Source organism: Callithrix jacchus, chromosome 12, assembly GCF_049354715.1.
Source record: "Callithrix jacchus isolate 240 chromosome 12, calJac240_pri, whole genome shotgun sequence".
NCBI classification, from domain to species: Eukaryota; Metazoa; Chordata; class Mammalia; order Primates; family Cebidae; genus Callithrix; species Callithrix jacchus.
The window spans coordinates 94,439,185-94,460,934 of record NC_133513.1 but is presented as its reverse complement, the minus strand read 5'-3'; the positions used below and the strand labels follow the sequence as shown (position 1 = coordinate 94,460,934).

The window sequence follows — 21,750 nt, the reverse complement described above, 5'->3', positions numbered from 1 at the left end:
ACAACAAACAAGGTGTATAACAGCAGCCGAACAAGTGCTCATCAATACCTGTCCGCTCCAACCCCAAGACTGATAACAGAGCTGAAAACAAATCTGTATATAAATTGCCAAGTCTATCGGACTGAACACTCTCCTAATATTGAAATATTATAGAAACAAAACATGAACTAAAGTTTGGGAGGACGGAGAAAGCAGGAAAGGTCTTATAGGACTTAGGGTTGAAGTCTAACTGGTGAACTGTATTTAACATCCACCATGTGCTATAATAGTGCCAATGAACTGAAGGCTTCATGCTTCAGTCCAAAGGGCCAACATTTTGAAAGGTAAAATAATTTGGAAAACTGAACCTCAAAACAGCAAATCAAATTCATCTTCAAAAAGAATCAAATCTGAGTCATTTTGTTTTCATTTTCATTAAATAAAGATCTATGGGAGGGGTCAAGCAAAGAATGTTTAATTCATTTTCTAAAAATAGCATTTATAGTACACACATTTTAGCCAATATGAAAAATTCAAAAACACAACAAACATAGAAATTGCCCATAATTTCAACTATCTACAAAGAGACAATGTTCATATGTTGGTGGGTATATCCCTTTCTGTTTTTTATTTAAAAATGTATTAGTTAAAAAAAAAAATTATTAGTCAAGGGCCTAATGATGGCTAATAGGCATGATGGCTCGGGCCTATAATCCCAGCACACTGGGAGGCCAAGGCAGGCAGAACACTTAAGGTCAGGAGTTTGAAACCAGCCTAGTCAACATGGTGAAACCCCATCTCTAATAAAAATCCAAAAAAAAAAAAATTACTCAGTTGCGGTAGTGTGTGCCTGTAATCCAGCTACTTGGGAGGCTGAGGCAGGAGGATTGCAACCGGGAGGCAGAGGTTGCAGTGAGCTGACATCGCACCATTGCACTCTAGCCTGAGTGACAGAGTGAGACTTTAAATAAATAAATAAATAAATGGTGAAATATTTGATGAATGTGGGGGAGGGGAGAGTATATCTGTGCCATCTAGAGAATTCTTTGTTCATAATAGCAAATTGATCAGAGCAGGCAAAATTAATCTTTGCTGAACACCTTAGAGAAGTCATGATCTGATCCTGGAGGAGACAGAATTATAGGTTATTACAATGGGGGAACAGAAAGGAGGGGAGGAAAGAGGAGAAACAAAGGAGAGCTGAAGGGAGAAAGAGAAGTGAGGAGAGAAAGAAAAGGGAAGGGGAAGGGAGCAAATAAGAAAGGAGAAGGAGGAAAGGAAGGAGGAGTGGAAGGGCTAAGGCTAGAGAAGAGGGTAGGAGAGGAAGAGGAATGACAAAAGTGACTAAGGATTGGGAAAGGACAGTGAAGACTAGGCAGTGGGGTGGGGTGGGTGAGAGATGGGAAAAGGATGAAGGAAGAGGAATAAGCAGGGCTAGGGAAAAAATGGGGACAGGGAGAGATAATGAACTGGGGAAGAGATGGAGGGAGATGGCGATAGGAGAGATGAAGTCAGAAATAGGTGGGAAGGGGGAGAATGAATATAACCAAATGCAAAAGGGACCTAGCATTATCAAGCTCACTTGCTCTAAGAGGAAGAATGTGTTTGTTGGACAAATATCCTCTCCCACACAATAAACATCAAGAGGGAGAGGAGATGAAAAACTATTTTTTTTCACCACTAATGTTTCAGGCAGAGTAATAAAGTTTAATTGTCTGGAATGTGGTTATTCTTTCTGTATAACTTCCTCAGGTGGAGGTTGCTCACCTAGATGTAAATAACGTTAAGATTACCAAAACAAAATTTTTGTGATGCTGAAAGTTGAACCGAGAGTCTTCTGCCCAACTTCTCCCCAACACCCTCATCCTTTTAGTTAGCATTAGAAAATTAAGTTCTAACATAAGCAGGGAATATTACATCAGTTGTCAAAGGAAAACACAGAGGCACATGTAAAACAGTCAAAAAGTGCATGGGAAAATTACAGTCAGGTTTAAATAAAGAAGGAAAAAACGACCGTGCTCCTCTTTGTGCTCTAATCCTTTGATTTCTGTGTTCTAGAAAAAGGCCTCAACAACTTGGTACAACTTGCTCCTGAAAAAAAAGCCTTTGAGAAGCTTTATCTAAAACCGGGATTAGGAAACTACAAAGTTTTTTGGATAGGATATCAAGAAGCCAACTCAGCTTTCTAGAAGAAATTCAACTCTCTCCAAATGCTTGTTAATGCATGTTAAATGCAGCAAGAAATAATCCTACGAGGCGGCAGCACAAGTCTCTCTTAGCTGCAGTGAATGAAGTAAATGACTTGTAATTTCTGGAAGTCTTGGTTATATTCAGGTAAAACTTTAATAACCCTGGGAACATCAAGGGACTAAAGACATTTCTCTCTGGAATTCTTTGGTAATTGTTTTCTTAATTTATCCAGAAAAAGCTTAGTTTAGATGCAGCATCTGTTTTTTCAGCAGAGGTGATCAAAATAACTTGCTCAGATTCACACAAGTTAATAAAGTTTAGATTTCAAAATGCAGTTGTTATATAAACTGAACAGTTTTCCTAAAATGAAATTTTGGTCCCCTTCCTCTTTTCAATGACAATGAAGCTCCAAGTCAACGACTATGACTAAGTGTAGAAGACCAGGACTGCATTGCATAGATGAATAAATGCATTTTTATAACCAAGAGGTTTACATACGCACTGAGACCAAAAGTGCCACACTGAAGCCAGCTTGAATGTCTTTCTGAAGAAGTTTATGTTTATATAACAGAATATCACAACAAAAACCATCATAATTTGGCACTGATTCTCTACTATTTACTTGGAGTGTGATCTTGGGTAAATTAATGAGCTTCTCTGGGTTTCATATTCCTCATTCATAAAATGGTGATCGTTATAATACTTACCTGGAATGGTTGATGTTAAGATTAAAATAATACATATAGAGGCATTTTCAGAAGAATACCTGGCACACAGTAAGGGCATAAATTGTCATGAGTTTTAACTAGAAAAGATTGTGATATACATAGTTACTCATTATAATTAGCTTAATGCTACACTGTATTTAAATACACTCTGCTTTGCTTTTACAATAATTTTATGCCCAGAAACTTTCACTTTAAAAGAGACTGTCGCATAAGTTTTCAGTATCTATATAACAGCAGCTCAAAAATATCTGATAAACTGAATTGTTAATCTAAATGAATGAGGAGGTGGGTATTGTTTTTTGTGAGTACGATGATAAAATATCTTATGGTGTAAACATTTGGAGTCCCCTTCTCTCACCAAGAAGGAAGCTACCATCACTATATTGATGCTTTGTCCACAGGCACTCCAATTTGGCAATCTAATCCATTTTCTAAGATTCATATGCAAAAATTTAAGAACCAAAATAAAACTGAACTTTCAAAAGGAATGACGACTAACAGTAGTTTAATGTTTTGTGAAACTTAATAATTGAAGAAAATAGACAATAGCAAAAGGAAGCCCTCAAAAATCTTCTACAATATGGAATAAAAGATATTTGCACATTGATTTTTTTTTCCTTTTCAATCTTTCAGAGCTATTGCTACAGTGTATTCCCATAACAACCAACTTTAATGAAGGAAGAACAGTAAGGAAATTATCAGAATGGTAACAAGACTCTCAGTGCATAACTCTAATTTTTAAAATCCACTTTAACAATTTCTTCCAAAGAGCTACATCCTGTAGGGCACAGAGTACATTTTGCTTCCTTTTGATTTGCAGCATTGTTTTAGAATCAGCAAAGACAGAGCCAGGGCAGAAACCAGACTAAAATTCTGGCTGTTGTCAGCATCCTCTCCTTTCTCTCAGAAACTAGCAGAAAGACTCTACTACCCTGTAACTTTGGAGGTTATTTATATGTCCCCTACATGGGCACCATTTTTAATGGGGTTTCATAGACCATAGATTACAGATTTTTGGTTTTTCTGAAAAAAGAATTTTGAGGGTCACCAAAAATGCTTTGTCTGTTTAACCCAGAATGAGAATGGGACGAACTCCTGCCAGGGGTTTTGTGTAGGTGTTTTCTGTGAAGAGAGGCTGTAATAAGAAAATGAAAATCAGGAAGTCATCTCCATAAAATTTATACACTTGATTTAAAAACAGAACTTGTGGGCTGGGCGTGGTGCCTCACACCTGTAATCCTAGCACTTTGGGAGGCCGAGGCAGGTGGATCACAAGGCCAGGAGTTCAAGACCAGACTGGCCAACATGGTGAAACCCCGTCTCTACTAAAAAATACAGAGGAGGCTGAGGTAGGCGAATTGCTTGAATCAGGACCCAGGAAGCAGAGGGTCCAGTGAGCCAAGATGGTGCCAATGCACTCCCGCCTGGGCTACAGAGGGAGACTCCATCTCAAAACAAACAAAAAACAAACAAACAAAATAACAAAAACAAAAAACAGAACTTGTATCCTTTCTTTGAGGAACTTAGCTTTTCTTAGAGCATGAAACAGTTTCTATAAAGACATTTTCTGGTTTACTACCTAACCTTTTTATTTCACCTGGGAGTGGTTTAAGTTCATATAGAGCACTATAAATACGAGGCTCAAGAGTACTAACTCTTTCCCATGGAATTTTCTATGCATCGAACACTGTAGTTTATTTCTGTTTTCAATTTAAGGAATACATACTGAAATTTGATGCTCTGAAAACAAACCATTCATGAAAAAGTTTTCTTATAGTTGACATATATGCTTTCATGAAGCCTGAAAGCAAAAGTGAGGCAATATCATGCTAAAAAGATTTAGGCCCAGTCTAAATCACTAATTAGCTATACAACTAATTAGCTACTGGCACAGGATCTCATCTGTAACATAAGTGAGTGGATGGGATTATCTGAAGCTCAGTCTGGCTCTTAAACTTTGAGTCTATAATCCAGTTCTATTGTAAGTTAAAATAAAATTGGGTACATAAATTTAGGAATAGAGATTCATTCTTCACATTTTTTTACTTAAAACCCATCATATTGGAGTTTATGCATATACCTCAATTTTTTTTTATTTTTTTTTTGAGATAGAGTCTCGCTCTGTTGCCCAGGCTGGAGTGTGCTGGTGTGATCTCAGCTCACTGCAACTTCTGCCCCCTGGGTTCAGGAAATTCTCCTGCCTCAGCCTCCCAGGTAGCTGGGACTACAGGTGTGTACCACCATGCCTGGCTAATTTTTTTGTACTTTTAATAGAGGAAGAGTTTCACCATGTTGACCAGGCTGGTCTTGAACTCCTGACCTCAGGTGATCTGCCCGCCTTGGCCTCCCAAAGTACTGGGATTACAGACTTGAGCCACTGCACTTGAGTCTCACTCTGTCGCGCTGGAGTGTAGTGGCATGATCTGGGCTCACTGCAACTCCACCTCCTGGGCTCAAGCAATTCTCATGTCTCCACCTCCTGAGTAGCTAGGATTACAGGCATACACCACCATGCCCAGCTAATTTTTTAGTAGAGGTGAGGTTTCACCAGTATTACAGGCATGAACCACCATGCCCAACTTTATTAACATTTAAACAAATATATAAAGACTGTTCCATGTTCAAGTGCTGTAGTACACAAAGCACAGACCTACAGCAGGTAAATATTGACAAGGTGATTCTAAAATGTACATGGAAATGAAAATGACCAAGAATAACCAAGATAATCTTAAAGAATAACAACAAAGCTAGGGGACTTACTATCAGAGTTCAAGATTTTGATAAAGACCCATAGGCATATGGTCATTTAATTTATGACAAAACAATCAAGTATAATATAAAAATATGCTCAGTTTTGATAGTATTCAGGGAAATTATTAAATTAAAAACAACGTGATAAGTGTGAATATACTTAAAGCTAATAAACTGTACACTTAAAAATAGTAAGATGGTAAAGTTTATATTATTATTATTTTTTAAATTGCAATTTTTTAAAAAGTCAGTAATTCCAGCACTTTGGGAGGCTAAGGCAAGAGGACTGCCTGAGGCCAGGAGCTTGAGGTTACTTACAGTGAGCTATGACTGCATCACTGCACGCCAGCCTGGGTGACAGAGTGAGACCATGCCTCTAAAATAAAAATAAAAAATCCAAAAATGTCATACATAATACTACTACATACCACCAGAATGCTACAACGAAAAGCTAGACAACATTAAGTGTTGGTTGGTGAGAAAAAGGAATAATGAAACTTTCATTCACTGCTGTATAAAATTGGTGCTAGTTTGGAAATTACAACCCCTCTGCCAGTTAATATACCCATTCAAATATATTCATGAAAGATATGTAAAATAACTTTGTATAGTTATTAAAATCAGAAAGAAACCTATATGTTCACTTACAGTAAAATAGATAAATTGTGGCACATATATAATGAAATATTACATATCAATAACAAATTATAACTATATATATACAACAATATAAATGACTCTCAAAAACAGTGAAATAATTCAGACAGTAAAAAAAAATACTCTATGGTTCAATTTACATGAGGCTCAAAACCAGGCAAAACTAATATATGGAGGAATAATGGTTACCCTTGGAAGGGTAGTGACTTAAAGAGGGTAGCAATGGGCTCTAATAATGGTCTTTTTATTTCTCTTTTCCTTTTAAAATGTGGGTGGATGTAAACTTAATCTGGAATTAAAAAAAATAAAAATAAAATCTGATGGTAATCATACAGGTATAATCACTTCATGAAAATTCACTATGATTATATTCATAGAAAGCGTATAAGGATGAATGCAGTTCTGTTTGGTTATAGATAGACTGTCCTAGCCTTTATTTTCTGATATAAAGGAAACAGGGACTTCTAATAAAAAAGATTTAAATTTTTGCCACAGAAGAGTCTGTGACTACATCGTCACTTGCAAACCTATGGCCACTTACAGACAATTGTTCCCATATGCCACCACTCTGAACAAGGTTAGAGCTCCCTCTAGCACTTTTAACTAAGGAAACACCACAGGCTCTTACAGAGCTGACACAGTTTGGTGCTGCCCACGGTTAAATGCAATATGATGATTTTTATTTTTAATTTGCTTTAATTGTTGCTATGATATGAATAATTAATAGGCTGCCTATGCCAGTTTTGTAAAGTTCACAGCACAGAAAGCCAGAAGAGAAATATCTACTTAGAAAGGAGGCTTAAAAATGGTTATAACTGCTATAATATTAGATAATTCAGAAAATTTATTCATGGTTTGTGGCAACATTATGTTCCGCCAACAAAGCAACATGCTACCAAATACTTCCTACTAAAAAATCTTGCTGGTCTCATTAATTTTTTTCTTCGTGGCCGTATAACTACTGTACCTATAGTATTGTCTAAGAGCAAAGGAAGTCAGTAGTAGGAGAACCTTGCTTGTTGGTGGAAGAAAACAGAAAGGTTTGGCTGTAAACACTTAACCTAGTTCCATCCATTCTAAAACAAGTATTTATTAGCATTAAATAACCCCCTGGACAACAGAGACCTTTCCAAGGTAAAGCTTGTATTCTTTTCCTACGCTTGTAAACTCCCTTTACCACTGACACTTTAAATGACTGGAAATTATGATGACAATGCCTCCACACAACAATGTCTATTTCACATTTGAATATTATCAGAAAGTATAATTTAGATATGATGCTGTAATCCTATGCAATTCAGACAGAATTTGAGCAGGTGTTAAAAGTTCAATAATTATAATATACACAACTATTCTGGGAATGCAGCCAGAAATAAAAGGGGCTTCATTTTTCATGGTTGGATTTCAAATCTTTCTCATCCTGATATACATCTTTTCTATGTACTCGTTAAAATTGATACATGTATAAAACCAGCTAAGTAATAAGTTCCTTGAATCAAGGAGGGAAAATGAGAGAAAGAAAAAGAAGAAAATGTAAAGAGTCACCTTAAAAGAAAATTCATTTTAGCGAAGACAATTATGTCTATCAATATTCTGTATTCTCAAAATTAAGAAAATATTTTTTGAGTTATAATATAGCAAACATTTCTTACCAATTTCTTTTAAGTATATGGATCCCTCAAAAAAGTCTGTCCATAATTAAAGTCAGCGTTAGCAATTTCCTAGAGAAATAGTTACCATTTTGTTTTTTAGCATTGAAACGAAGATTAATATAAATCAGTATGACTTCCTCTCTTATACTCTGGTTATGGACAAGCACTCTTCTGCCAAAGATAGTATACCTCTGACACCAGTCCTGGATCTTTCCTGCACGTGCAACAAGCCAAGATGCCAATTTACCACCTTAGTTTGGTTTTGCATTGTCTGCTAGTCACATTAACCTGGCCACATTCATTCTAAGAGCAGCTCAAACTAGGGGTGAAATATTGTCTGAAAACAGTTATTCATTAACCTGCTGATAGCCTGAATCATGAGTTGTGTTTTCCTAAGACAGAATTCACTACAGCTTCTCTTTCGATTCACCTAGTGAGTGTCTGGTGGGAGCTGTACATCATGAACTAGAACAAGAATGACAGAGCTAAATTAACATGACAGAAAAGCTATTTGATGCTGCCGCTTGCTTCCTCTACCTCACTCTCTTTTGTGGCATCCAAAAGCTTCAGATCCCTGGCATTAATTAAGCAACAGTTTTATTACACACAATCAAAGCTTGAAAAGAAAAGCCTAACAGACAGTAAGAGATTACAAAGTTCAATTAACAGTTTTGCTTTTTTTGTGGCTGCTGAGGCATTTTTAATTTTTATCATCTCATATGGAAGGCTGAAAAGGAAAATACTAAGAATAACAAATCTAAAATGTATTACTCTATCATGATTTTACATAACCAATTTGCATCCTTCTGTGATTTCCAAATCCTGGCTAGTTGCTAGTAAATTGTTAACATTCAAAAGATACCACAAAGAATGTTTCAGATAATGCCCCTATTTGCTACATCTACCATAATTTCTATGTACTAAAATTCACAAACACCGTGGTTTGAAAAGACAGGGCCATGGGCTAGATGGTCTGGGTTCAAATTCCAGTTCTGCAACATACAGTATGACCGTGGGCAAATTACTTGATCTGAATCCTACTTCATTTGTGTGTAAAATAGGGTTAAACACAATGAGACTGTTGTGATGATTTCAGTGAGGATGTATATGCCTGGCATATCATAAACATTCAATAAATACCTGTAATGGTGCAAAAAGGCTGTCAAATCTAATGACAAAAACCTCTGGATTTTAGTACTTAAAAAAAATTCCACTTTTTTTTTTTTTTGGTTAGAAGTCACTCTGAGTCAAATACATTTTGAGAATCTACCTGTGCACAGGAAAAAAAAATCCTATACAAACTCTATAATGAGACCAGTTAGCTTTGCATCAATTAATCTTTTTTTTTTTTTGAGATGTAGTTTCATTCTGTCACCAAGCTGGAGTGCAATGCGTGATCCTGGTTCACTGCAATCTCTACCTGGTTCAAGTGACTCTCCTGCTATAGCCTCCGGAGTAGCTGGGATTACAGGCATGCGCCACCACACCCAGCTAATTTTTATATTTTTAGTAGAGATGGGTTTCACCATGTTGGCCAGGATGGTCTTGATCTCCTGACCTTGTGATCCGCCTGCTTAGGCCTCCCAAAGTGCTGGGATTACAGATGTGAGCCACCTGCGTCCAGCCACAATTAATCTTTTATAAATAACTTTTATAACACATAATTGAAGGAAAGCAGGAAGTAACTAACAACCGAAACCTCAAACTTTAGAAGTTTCAAGAGCACTAAATAATATTAGCAATTTGTAATCAACAGTAACCTAAACCACTGACTAAAAAATTAGTTATATAAAATCTTACTTAGTATTTAATTTACCCTTATTGCATATAACCAAGATATTAATGTTGAGATAGTGGCTCCTCTAGTGTCCTAGGCTAGATATATTACTTAGTACCTAAACCTTTGAAAAGCATACCATATCCACAAAACTTTCACTGCAAATCGAATCTGCTATAATCTGGACACTTGTGGTATCTATACTCCATCTTTCATAAGAAAAAAATTTTTAAATAGCTGTATTTTATGAACTTAATACATTTCAAAAATCACCTCATCTTCTTATTATCTAAAGAAAGGGTTAAAGAAAACTCCTTCAATATCTAAAATGACACTCTATTAATACTACAAAAATAAATATAGAGCAAGAGTCAATGGAACAGATTATTAAACAATCAGTAGAAAGTTCCCTAATTAAAATGTCAGGTTTATAAATACTACAATCACAAGAATAAGAGAAAAATATACAAATTGAAAATGATCACACATAGATGTAAATAAAAGCACTCTTTAGGTTGCCCATTAATCCACAAGTGGCATATTCATCTTATTTACAGTATTATACCCCCCGCCATGATATTCCATTACAGAGTCACGCTACAGACTCCATAGTTAACACTGTAGGAACCATTTCTTTTTAAACATGGTTTTCTCTCTATATTTCCATTTTGGCTTGCTCCCACATTAAAAAAAAAACTGTACAATTAAATTTCTTATGCTCTTAGATACTCCTAGACAATGTGGAATTAGAGAAGCAATGTTTGAGGTATAAAACATAATTAAATTTATGCTCATTCTTCTAGAAATATTTTACTGTTCCTGTTTGTCATGGTCTTAGTGCTCCAAGTGAGCAAGTGCTTCTTATATACTTTTATGAGTCTGTGTAGAAAATTTATGCCACCCTTAACTGTCAAACATTTCTAGCCTTTCTGTTAGAGAATATCCAGGGAGTTTAAAAAAAAAAAAAAAAAACTACACATACACACAAAACAGTAATATACATGTTTGTTTGCTTTGTTTTCATTTGCTTAAAAAAAAAAAAAAAACTATTTCTTCTAATCACTCCATCCCAAGCCTTCTCTCTTGAGACACAGGATTTCAAGGTCCAACTAAATTCTCACCAAACCATCTAGAAGCATGAATTGAAATATAAAAATGCTTACTGAAGTGTAATCAGACAGACCTGAAGCCTTAAGGGACTGTTTTTTTTGGAGACAGAGGCTTACTCTCTCACCCAGGCTGGAGTGCAGTGGCACAATCTTGGCTCACTGCAACCTCCGCCTCCTGGGTTCAAGTGATTCCCCTGCCTCAGCCTCCTGAGTAGCTGGGACTACAGGCACCTGCCACCACACGCAGGTAATCTTTTTGTATTTACAGTAGAAACGGGGTTTCAGCCTATAGGCTAGGTTAGTCTCGAACTCCTAACCTCAAGTGACCTGCCCACCTCAGCCTCCCATAGTACTGGGATTGTAAGTGTGAGCCACACGTGGCCAAGGGACATCTTTTAATTGACAGAATTAATAACCAAGTTTAAGTAGGAAAAACAAATGTGTTGGTATAAAAGGACTGCCAGTGCATGCTTACACTACAAATTGTGACACAGAAAACAGGATAAGATCTGTATTCCATAACAACATCTAAGACAATTACTAAAGTAAGTCACCACCCTGAATCAGTTGTCTAATATTATCTCAGTTATTTTATATACAGAACAATGTAATATGGAGTCATAAAGTCATCTTAGATCCTTAAAAGATCTGTATATGTTTATAAGGCAGGTGACTATTTAAGCTACATGGAATTATTGACTAGGTAATCAAGAAAAGAGAGAGCCCCTTTTTTTTTTTGAGACGAAGTCTCACTCCATTGCCCGGGCTGGCGTGCAGTGGCTGGATCTTGGCCTACTTCGCCTCCCAGGTTCAAGTGATTCTCCTCACCTCAGTCTCCTGAGTAGCTAGAACCACAGGTGTGGCCAACACACCCAGCTAATGTTTATATTTTTAGTTGAGATAGGGTTTTACCATGTTTGCCAGGCAGGTCTTCAACTCCTGACCTCAAATGATCCGCCTGCCTAGGCCTCCCAAAGTGCTGGGATTACAGGTGTGAGCCACTGCCCCCAGCCTAAAAGAGATAGTTCTAAGTTTTCAGAATATACTATTTCACTCAGTTCAGCCTGAACAAGATATTTACACAAGCAGCCAGAAGTGGGAAGAAGAGAAAGACAAGAAAATAACGTTTGCTAGATGTCAGAAGTGCTAACAGAAATCAAATGGAGAAAAGCTATAGGTGCTACACAATGCGGCAGGGGAAGTATCCTGGTAGGAGAGGTACACGGGGCCTCCAAATACTACTTGAAAGGCCACCTAGTGAGCAAGAACTCTGAAGTCAGATCTTAGTTCAAAACTTGACTCTATAATTTAAAGGTGTGAAAATGTGGAAAAGGTTTAACTTATCTAAGCTGCACATTCCTCATTTGTAAAGCGGGGTCCTGTCTATCTCACTAAGTTCACATGAGAATCCAAATAGGTAACAAACACAAAGCTAGCACTATAGTGCCTGAACTCAGGGGCTCAATACATTTTACTGTATTCTCTCTCCTCAAACTTCTGAGTGGTAGAAAACTGGGAGAGGGGAGGGAGAATTTTCTCTCCCACCCCCATTTTTTGTTTCCAAGTGTGTTTCCATATAAAGATTGAAAAAGTCCATTTTCTTTCTCATGTATCTTCGAGATGGATATACGAGAAAGAAAACGAACTTTTTCAATCTTTACATGGAAATACACTTGGAAACAAAAAATGGGGGTGGGAGAGAAAATTTAGAATTATAATAATCTTTACAATAGATACAACTGGTCCCACGTATAAGACCTTTAATTAAGGGTATACTGGGTAAGCGCCACAGGACTAGACTGATGAAAATTTCTCCAAGGTGAACCTTATAGGCATTAGTAGACTTTAAGGTGACTTGTTAAGTTTAGCTCTATTAGAAAATTAAAAGGGAGTTTTTTGGCCATTCAGCCAGTTGGACATTTTTGTGATTACAGTATAAACAAAAAAAGATGCCTTCAAAAACAGGACGCCTATTTTGATGCTAATCTTAAGAAACAAATCTTTCTGGAGAAGAACTCTAACAATAGGAACAAATACCAGCAGAAACACTAGTCAGATGGAACTTTCCTTTCATGAAAAAGGAAAAAATACAATTTTATTTTCATAGAAACTTGGTATAGAGTAGAAGAGTCATTTAAATTCATAGCTCATTTTCCTCATAAGCTGAAGTCACGACACAAGAATAAAATTTTACATGTATGGTTCCTGAGCTCATGGGTAGTAAAAGGTTCAAAAGGAAGGCTCAGGTTTCACAAGCTTTGTAAGTGATCTTTTTACACCATATGACTAAGAACATATTTATTCATGGAGAGCTTATGAACCTAGGCTTTTGAAACTGTCAAACTAGAGCGAGGAAAACATTTACACCCATGAAAAGCCACAAAAATCCATACAAGTATTTAAAATAAAAATCCCTCTTTCAGATTAAGGAATGCAGAAAGGGATCTGCAAAATAATAACAAGTGGGCTTTAGATATTAATATGCACACTAGCATCAGCCAATTAAAGTGTTATCTGGGTTGCTTTTATTTCTTGATTCTGGGAAAGAAAAAAAAAGCTGTCTAGGGGGAGTCCTAGACACTATTTGGTATTACATCACTAAAATACTGGTACATCCAAGTCTAAATGAATGTTTTCAGGAAAAGCTCACTATCAGTCAAAACAAAACATAACAAAAAATCAGATTTCTGTTCTAACAGAATCCTAAGTTTTTTCAGGGAAGAGGGTAGGGAGATGGTACTGGGGGAAGTGAGGTACTTTTGTTCAATGAGTTTTGCATAGAGGCATAATATTAGGGACTGAAGTTTCTGTAAATGCAGTATCTTAGCACTGAAAGCCTAGAGAGTTATATATCTTATGATACATATAATCTACAGTAGCTATAAATATTGTGAAAAAAAAAAAGTCCTATGAGAAAAGATCACCATATACCTAACCTAAATATTTCACACTATACTTTAGGGTCTTTCCTACCAATTCTGTACTCAGATGGGTACCTGGTAACCAGCTTTTTGCATATTAGTACTTTAAACAAATGCCTAAGTTAATTAACTATTAATATCAAGAAACAATCATTTTTCATATATCTGGAAGGTATCTGAATTCATTTACATAGCCTATAACATATTACTTGCTTTTATAGCAAGTCACTAAATCTAATATATAAAGACTAAACACACTGAAAATCATGATGGCCTCATATACTTTCCCAAAGTTAGCCTTTCAAAAAGGTATAAGAAACAGAAGCTGATTTGGTTCAGAAAATTTTGCTTATTTATGTCTTCTATAGCCTTATACCATTTGATTAACAAGGTTACAATTTTAGTGTATCTGAGCTTTGAATGGATGAATCAGCCTTTAGTCTCAGTTAATGCCTAGATTTTCTCCCTCTTCCTCCTATAAACACCTTACTTGATTGATATTCAATTCTCAATTACATAAATTGAAATAACACAACCCAACACTGAGAAGTCAACAGCACAGGAAATAGAAAAACAAAACAGCAAATTTCGAATAAACAGAATCAGGAAAGGAATATAATTTAAATATGTCATAGCTGGCTGCCTGGATTTTGCTCCTCTTTTAAATAACCCAAAGTGACAGAAATGCTCCAAACCAGAAAACTCTCATGTTACTTGCAAGGAAAACTCTAAATTGGAATGATTAAAAATTTAATTCCTCTGGTTACCTGATTTTTAGAAAAATCGAAACTGAAAACCCAGAGTACAATGTCAAAGAAAGAATGCTGGTAATCAAAATAATAAATGACCCTTGATAGAATTAGTCTATAGACTAATAATGTATCAACCATATTTGTGGCATTACTTTGGAAAGTAGGCAGTATTTCTTATGCCTGCAACCAGCTCTAGAATAGAAAGATAATGCCTGTACAGAGCAAGAAAAAGTAGCATAAAATACAGATATTTTCCTTTCCTTTTCAGAAACTGTTCCTGGCATTGTGCAGCTGTGGTGCTGCCTTCATAATTCCCTCTGTTTCCACTCTTGCTAATTAAAAGGTTGATCACAGAACAATGCTCTTCTCATTAATTTCAGTGTTCCGATTGGGCAGGATCCCTGCTTACCCCACCTGATCTTTTCACACTGTTGAAGTTAATGTGACAGGAGCCCGAAGATGGATTACCTGCTGCCATATTGCCCATCGCCTCCAATCAGGAGCTATCTGTGTAAACTGATTGTTCTAATTTGCTCTCATTATTTTTACAATATCAGGAGAAAATAACGCACACAGCTCACTGTCAAAGCCATGAAAATCAGCCATTAGTTAAACCCAGACACTGAGTGGCTTTATTAGAGGCACTGTAGTTTATTGATGTGACTCCAGTCAAAGAAGGCTGCACTGGCTTCAGTAGAAGGAAATGTTTATACTGCAAGTAAGTATTTATTGTGGTAATACCCACAGCAACAGGATATTTTGAAAAATCCTGTTCTTACGTCATAAGCTTGGTTTTGACATAAATTATATAGCAATGAAGAGATGGGTTGGCATAAGAAAGTAGGTAACATTTAATAAACATTCAGTAGCATAAAAATTTATTAACTTAAATCCATAAGCATTCTTCACCTCCTATACCTTATATAATAAGAAACCCTATTCTGTGACTACAAATGCTAATCAATTAATAAGGGTGATTTTACTTGGCCCCATATAACAAATAATATTTTTTCCAAAACAAAAATTTTATTACTTAGGAATCAAAGTCATTTCTATAATCATCACACAAGTATAATTTTAAATGAGACTATGTTTTTATAAAATGTAACTCTTCAATAAGATTATTAATCCTAGTATCACAGATATTCACAATGTATTTCAGAATGAGAAAATAAGCAGTGCAGTAAAGCCAGCTAAGCAAACAAGCTGAGATTTAAACCCTTCAGTAAGTGACAGTTTCTTAAAGCAGAAGTCAGAACTCCACAGAAAGGTCTATATTCAGTGAGACAATATCTTTAAAAGATTTGTCCTGGGCACAAAGAAAATATGTTTTCATGTTGTAAAGAAAATGCTAACTCCAGAAGAAAATATATTTAAACTTGGCATTTCTAGGCTTGCCTGAGTATAAACGTTTTTTAAAAATGTTAGCTAAATGTTGCCTTAACAGCATTTTAGGGGGCTGGAGATGAAGGTATAAATAATAGAAACCGATGCCTTTTAAATAAAGGAATTTAACTAATTCACACACTCTTTCCCCCACTTCCCCTCTTTAGTATTAGGAGGAAACATGGCTTCCTCCTGTTTTCTTTCTACACTAAGATTCCTAGGTAATATGAAGGCAAGAGTATGCCCTTCTTGCTGTTCCCCTTTTAATGGCCACTTTTTTTTTTCCTTGAGAAACGTGTGCCATGCTTTTCTCCTTAAAATTCCTGCACTAAAAGACTGCACCATACTGCACTCCGCAAAACGTGCTGATGGCGCCAATTACAAGCCCCCAGCCGAATGCTCCAGCCCCCACCATTCGGGCAGATTTATGCAGACTCTTGCCGACGTTATTACAAGTCAGAGTTTATTGGGAAATTGTTACATTATGCGGAGTGTCTAACAAATTGCTTATGCTGCTATAATTGGATTACAACAGCCGCTTGCTCCCACCGGTAAGATTAGGCAAGTAGGACTCCTGCCGATCTCTGAGCGTTAGCAGTAATTTTATTTGCCTTGCCTCTCTCTTTCCTAACAACATGCCTCTCTCCCTGCCAGCTGTCTGCTGAAAAGGCACAGGCTTGTTCCTTGGCCCTAACAATGCAATTACAGCCCCGCAGATCGCACTGTTTGTGCATTAAGTACAGAGCCAAAACGAGGCGAATTGATCGTTTGACTTTTGGAGAAGCCATGTGATCTCTCTGTGCGGGTGATCCAACATGCATCAGCAGGCAATACTGCAGTCAATTCTTGATGAAGAACTTTTCTTTTCATCCCTCTTTCCCTCAACCTCTCCCTTTTCACTGAGGATGACATTGACTGGGTTCAACTCATGCTAATCTAGATCAATCCACAAAGACAAGCTCGAGCTTATTAGCTCCCTGGCTAGATAGAAATGTGAATAGGTTCTAGCATCTTGAAGTGCCTCAGTCAGATATAACAGCTGAACCACTGCTGCTATTTAAAAACAAAAAAAGGTTCATAAAGAGTTCACTGATAAAGAAAAGTTTACAGAAACACGGTAGTTCAAAAGAACTAAAGCAAGTTTCAGATTTGTCAAATAAAACTGTCTTGGAATGGCTTTGTCATAAGCTGTCTGTATTCAATGGCCATCCAGAATCAGCACTGAATTCCATGTCCTGCCTTTCTCTGCAGATCTGCCCTGCTGCAAGATGCTGGTGGCCAACATGCATAATCAATGTGGCTGGACTTCAGGCTTAAAAACAGCCAGTCTGATGCCCACTCGTAGCAAAGTTTTAAATACATTTTCTTGAAAGCTTTCAGTTTCTTGTTTCCTTTTCATGTATGTTTAACAAGGAGTGCCGGTAGCAAGGAGACTGCACAAGCAATTACTCTTATTTTAGGGCATGATTCCAGGCTGGGGTCTGGCCTTTTTTTCTTCTTCTTCTTAAAAAAAAAAAATTAAATCTCTTCTTCGTGAAAATGGTTTAAATTTTACTAACTTGAACATAGAACAAGATTCCTGTTTACACTTTCCTCAACCAATGGCATATGCTACTTAGGGTTCCTGAAGCTGATTACACAACAAATGTGCAGTCAATCTGCTGATCCGTTTTGGTGCCCCATGTCTGTATTATTCTTAAACAGCACACACATCTAGAAGAAAATGTATTCTTACATCCTTAATCTGAAAAACACACAATCTCTTGTCTATAAGAGGGGTCCTGGTTTCTCTTATTAATGCAAAGTAAACTTGGAAAAGTCATTTAACTGTGTGTTTCTCTGTAAACCAATTAACACATTAAGCTTTTTAAAGCTTAACACATAAAGATTTTTAAAAAGAATATTACATTTGAAATTCATTTATGTCTTTTTGAAAGAATAAGCCTAATGTGTAACATGTTATACCCCAGAGTTTTTCCAACCACATCAGCCTCAATGACACAGTTGTATCTTAGTATGTTCTCCGTAAAGCTCATGTTTAGACCTGACAGAGGCACTTATGTGAAGAACGGACCATTTGACATGCTACTTGTGGAACAGTATATTAAAGAAGCCTGTTAACATGTAGTTTAAAACTCAAAAGAAACTCTGAACAGCTGAAATGCCTTATAAATAGCGCAGACCCAGAGGAAGTGCAAACGTCTGCATTGTGAATTGTAGATCTTAATTACCGACAATGGCTGGTACAGCAAGTAGCAGGAAAAAAAAGTGAAACAGTTGCACTGTTCATGGCTGGCAATAATTCTTCAGGAAAATATTTACTATCAATCAGTTATGAGAAAAGGGACTCTGTGCTCGTAAAACAGCACGTTGCTTCTCATACCAGGACTATTTTACTTCAGCATAATCTGAATTTAAACAGCTTGTTTCCTGCGGATATAATTTTGGAAATAAATAAAACAAGTCTTCTATCAAAATCTGGAGTGAGTGGAAAGGAACATCACATTTTTCTGTCTCAGTCAGTTTCAAACAGATTATTAGTCTCAAATAAAAAAACAGTGACAACAAACAACAAGAACTAAAACACATAACATCCACAAAGGACAACTGAAAGGTTTATTTTCCAGACATAAAGAGAAAAAACTTCTCTTATCTGAGCCAGGAATCTGAATAGATGGATTCAAACAATTCAATTTTAACTGTATGTGTTTGTATATCGGTTTGTGGGTGTGGGTAAGGGTGAATTAGGAAAAAACCTAAAATCAAATTTTGCAGTAATAGTTTAATAAAGTCAATAGCAAGATAACATAAAAAAGTAATGTTTTTTCAGCCTTCCAGTTAGTTTTCTTTACCAATTAAAAAACATCATGAAGGCTGACATTAACACACACAATGTGATTATGGATTTTAAAGACTAAGTTGACAGTTAATAATGACCGTCCATTTAAAGCTACAATAAACATAAAGCTCATCATGCTCTAAACACAAATCTCATGAAACACAGGGCCATAACCAGGAGAAAGAATTCTGAAAAAAATAAAAGGTATCTCAATGCCTCCAAATATTACTTGTATTAAGTTAGGGTCATAAAATAGACCCTCCTCCATTTTTATTTTTAAATCTTTTCTTAGACTTCTTTCTTCAAGTTAAAGATTCACAAGATTATTGTCAACCTAGGGTGGTTGCAATTTGTTTTACAGCTTTGTTTTCTTGTATTCTACTGAGGACTAATGGGCACCCTCTTTAAAGAGCTACTGTAAGACTGAGATGTTTCTGGCAAAAAGTCACATTCAAGGTACTACATACAGGGGTCCAAACATAATACCATTGCTGCTTTTAGGGAAATAACTGGTATTAATGTCTTCTCTAAAACTCATGTGAACCATATTCAATAATAAGGTTTTGGACTATAATTAGTATCCCTAGCCAAACCAAAGTCACTCTTTAAACTAGAGAACAAAAATGGTTGATATCACTGTATTATAGTTGTTTTTACATGAAAATGGTTACAGATTATGGCTACAGTGGAGTACAATCTGAATCAACAACAGACACTTGTACCAAATTGAGAAAACGCTGCAGCCATATCAATGTAGAGATGAAACTATTCAGTTAAGGGCTAAAGGTGAAGAACAGGAAATAGGTACAAGCTTGCAGACCAACAAAAATAATGATGAGTCATTCCATTCAAAGGTCAAGCAATAAATGAGGCCAACAGAAACAGGAATCATGACACGCACAAAACATATGTAAATAAAAAAGAAAAAACTTGGCTAGGCATGGTGACTAACGCCTGTAGTCCTAGTACTTTGAGAAGCCGAGGTGGGCAGATTACCTGAGGTCAGGAGTTTGAGATCAGCCTGGCCAGCATGGCAAAACCTTGTCTCTACTAAAAAATACAAAAATTAGCTGAGCGTGGTGGCACACATATGTAATCCCAGCTACTCAGGAGGCTGAGGCAAGAAAATGGCTTGAACCCAGGAGATGGAGGTTGTAGTGAGCTGAGATGGCATCACTGTACTCCAGCCTGGGTGACAGAGCAAGACTCCATCTCAAAAAAAAAAAAAGGGAAAATCCTTTTCACTATTCTCATGCTATGGGTACCTCACTGGAGACTGTTGCAAGAAAGAAAATTTTTCAGCTATGTGTTTTTATTTGACATTGACCAACTGATTATTTGGTTCCAATCCGAAGCAATGAACCGGAAGACAGGATATGGGCCAATGAAAGGAACCAGTGATTTAGCTGGGTTTCAGTAGGAAATGATAGATGTCATTATTAAATTAGATTATTTAAGAGGACAATGAAAGGATATGGGTGTCAGAATAATGTTAAAACAAGCAACAACGCAATGAGAGGGTCACCATCTGGGAGCAAGTGAAACAGACTGATGAGCAGCAATGAGCAAACTTATTTTCCCACCCAAGATCCTAGAGCATGGAAGAAATTACATCATTGTGCCCGATGCCAGAAGATTTTTAACCATGTACCACTAAAGGAGGGTGGGAGAAAAAAAAACAAACGAAAAAACTCCACATCATATAGACACACACCAACCTATTTAGATTAGAGATCCTGGCTTACAAAGTACGGGAGAAAACAAAAGGAACAGATGCTCACTTGGCCAGCTCTCAATGAAACTCATTAAAATCCCTGCCCTTGGATTGGTACTCATGCTAAAATTTTACTTTATTTAGCCAGAAGTCACCCACTTGTGATAAAACTGAGAGTAGCATGGCCAAAAAAAAAAAAAATTTTTTTTTAAAGGCCCAAATAACTGTGTACCCACTTCCATGCACAAAAGTAGGATATAAAGTAGACTTGGGCTGGGTTCAATGGCTCATGCCTATAATCCCAACTCTTTGGCAGGCCTAGGTGGGAGGAACACTTCAGGCTAGGAGTTCGAGACCAGCCTAAGCAATACAGTGACAACTCATCTCTACCAAAAAAAGAAAAAAAAAAAAAAAAAACTAAAAAAACAAAAATTACCTGGGTGTGATGGCACACACCCCTGGTCTCAGCTACTCAGGAGGCTGAGGCAGGAAGATCAGGACTTGAGCCCAGGAGGCAAAGACTGCATTGAGCTAGGAGTGTGCCACTGAAATCTAGCCTGGCTAACAGAGCAAGATCCTTTACCTAACAAAATGAAACAAGACAAAATAAAATAAAATAAAATAAGGTCAATGGTTATATTTTGTGTGATGTATTTCCAGTTGATAGAGCAGGCTCACAGACTATTGCATGTTTTAAGGAAAAACAAAAAACTCTGCTTTTGCTATGGTGTGAATGTTTGTGTTCTCCCAAATTAATGAAGGCAGACCTCTTGTGAATGGTATTAGTGCCCTTAAAAAAGAGACCCCAGACAGCTAGTTAGTCTCTTCTATCATGTGAGGATGCAGTGAGAAGGCACCATCTATGAAGCAGAGAGCAAGCCCTCACCAGACACTGAATCTGCTGGTGCCCTAATCTTGGGGACTTCTCAGCCCCTATAAGAAAAAAATTAGTTTTGTTTATAAGCCACCCAGCTTACAGTGTTTATGTTATAGCAGTCCACATGGACTAAGACAACTGTCCTTGGATTTTTGTAGCAAAGGATAGCAACTACATGACACCAGTCCTGGCTCTAATAATAACTGCAAGGAAGTAAGGGCCTGGGTCTATAATAAAATAGGTTGAACTAAAATAGTTGAAGTTGAGAATGTTCTAACAGCAGCAAATCTATGAATAGATCTAAAGGCTGTATTTTTGTAGATAATTCAGTAAAAGAAACAGAGCCCATACTTAATAGTACTTACCCCTAAAATAAAATGTCTGACACTTGAATTTAAAGCATCAGATTTCTAATACT

The 21,750-nt window shown here is 36.7% G+C and overlaps 1 protein-coding gene across 50 annotated transcripts in view; it reads right to left on the bottom strand.

Annotated features, from left to right (window-relative positions):
* The window catches only part of BTRC (beta-transducin repeat containing E3 ubiquitin protein ligase), a 205,379-nt gene that overhangs the window by 53,144 nt on the left and 130,485 nt on the right, over nucleotides 1–21,750 (bottom strand). For 3 of the 50 annotated variants that reach the window (XM_078346337.1, XM_078346338.1, XM_078346333.1), the window contains exon 5: nucleotides 5,967–6,024. The exons of the other annotated variants lie outside the window; for them this stretch is intronic. The gene's annotated coding sequence lies outside the window, so the exon portion shown is untranslated. The remainder of the gene's footprint in view (nucleotides 1–5,966; nucleotides 6,025–21,750) is intronic. 50 annotated transcript variants of the gene reach the window in all.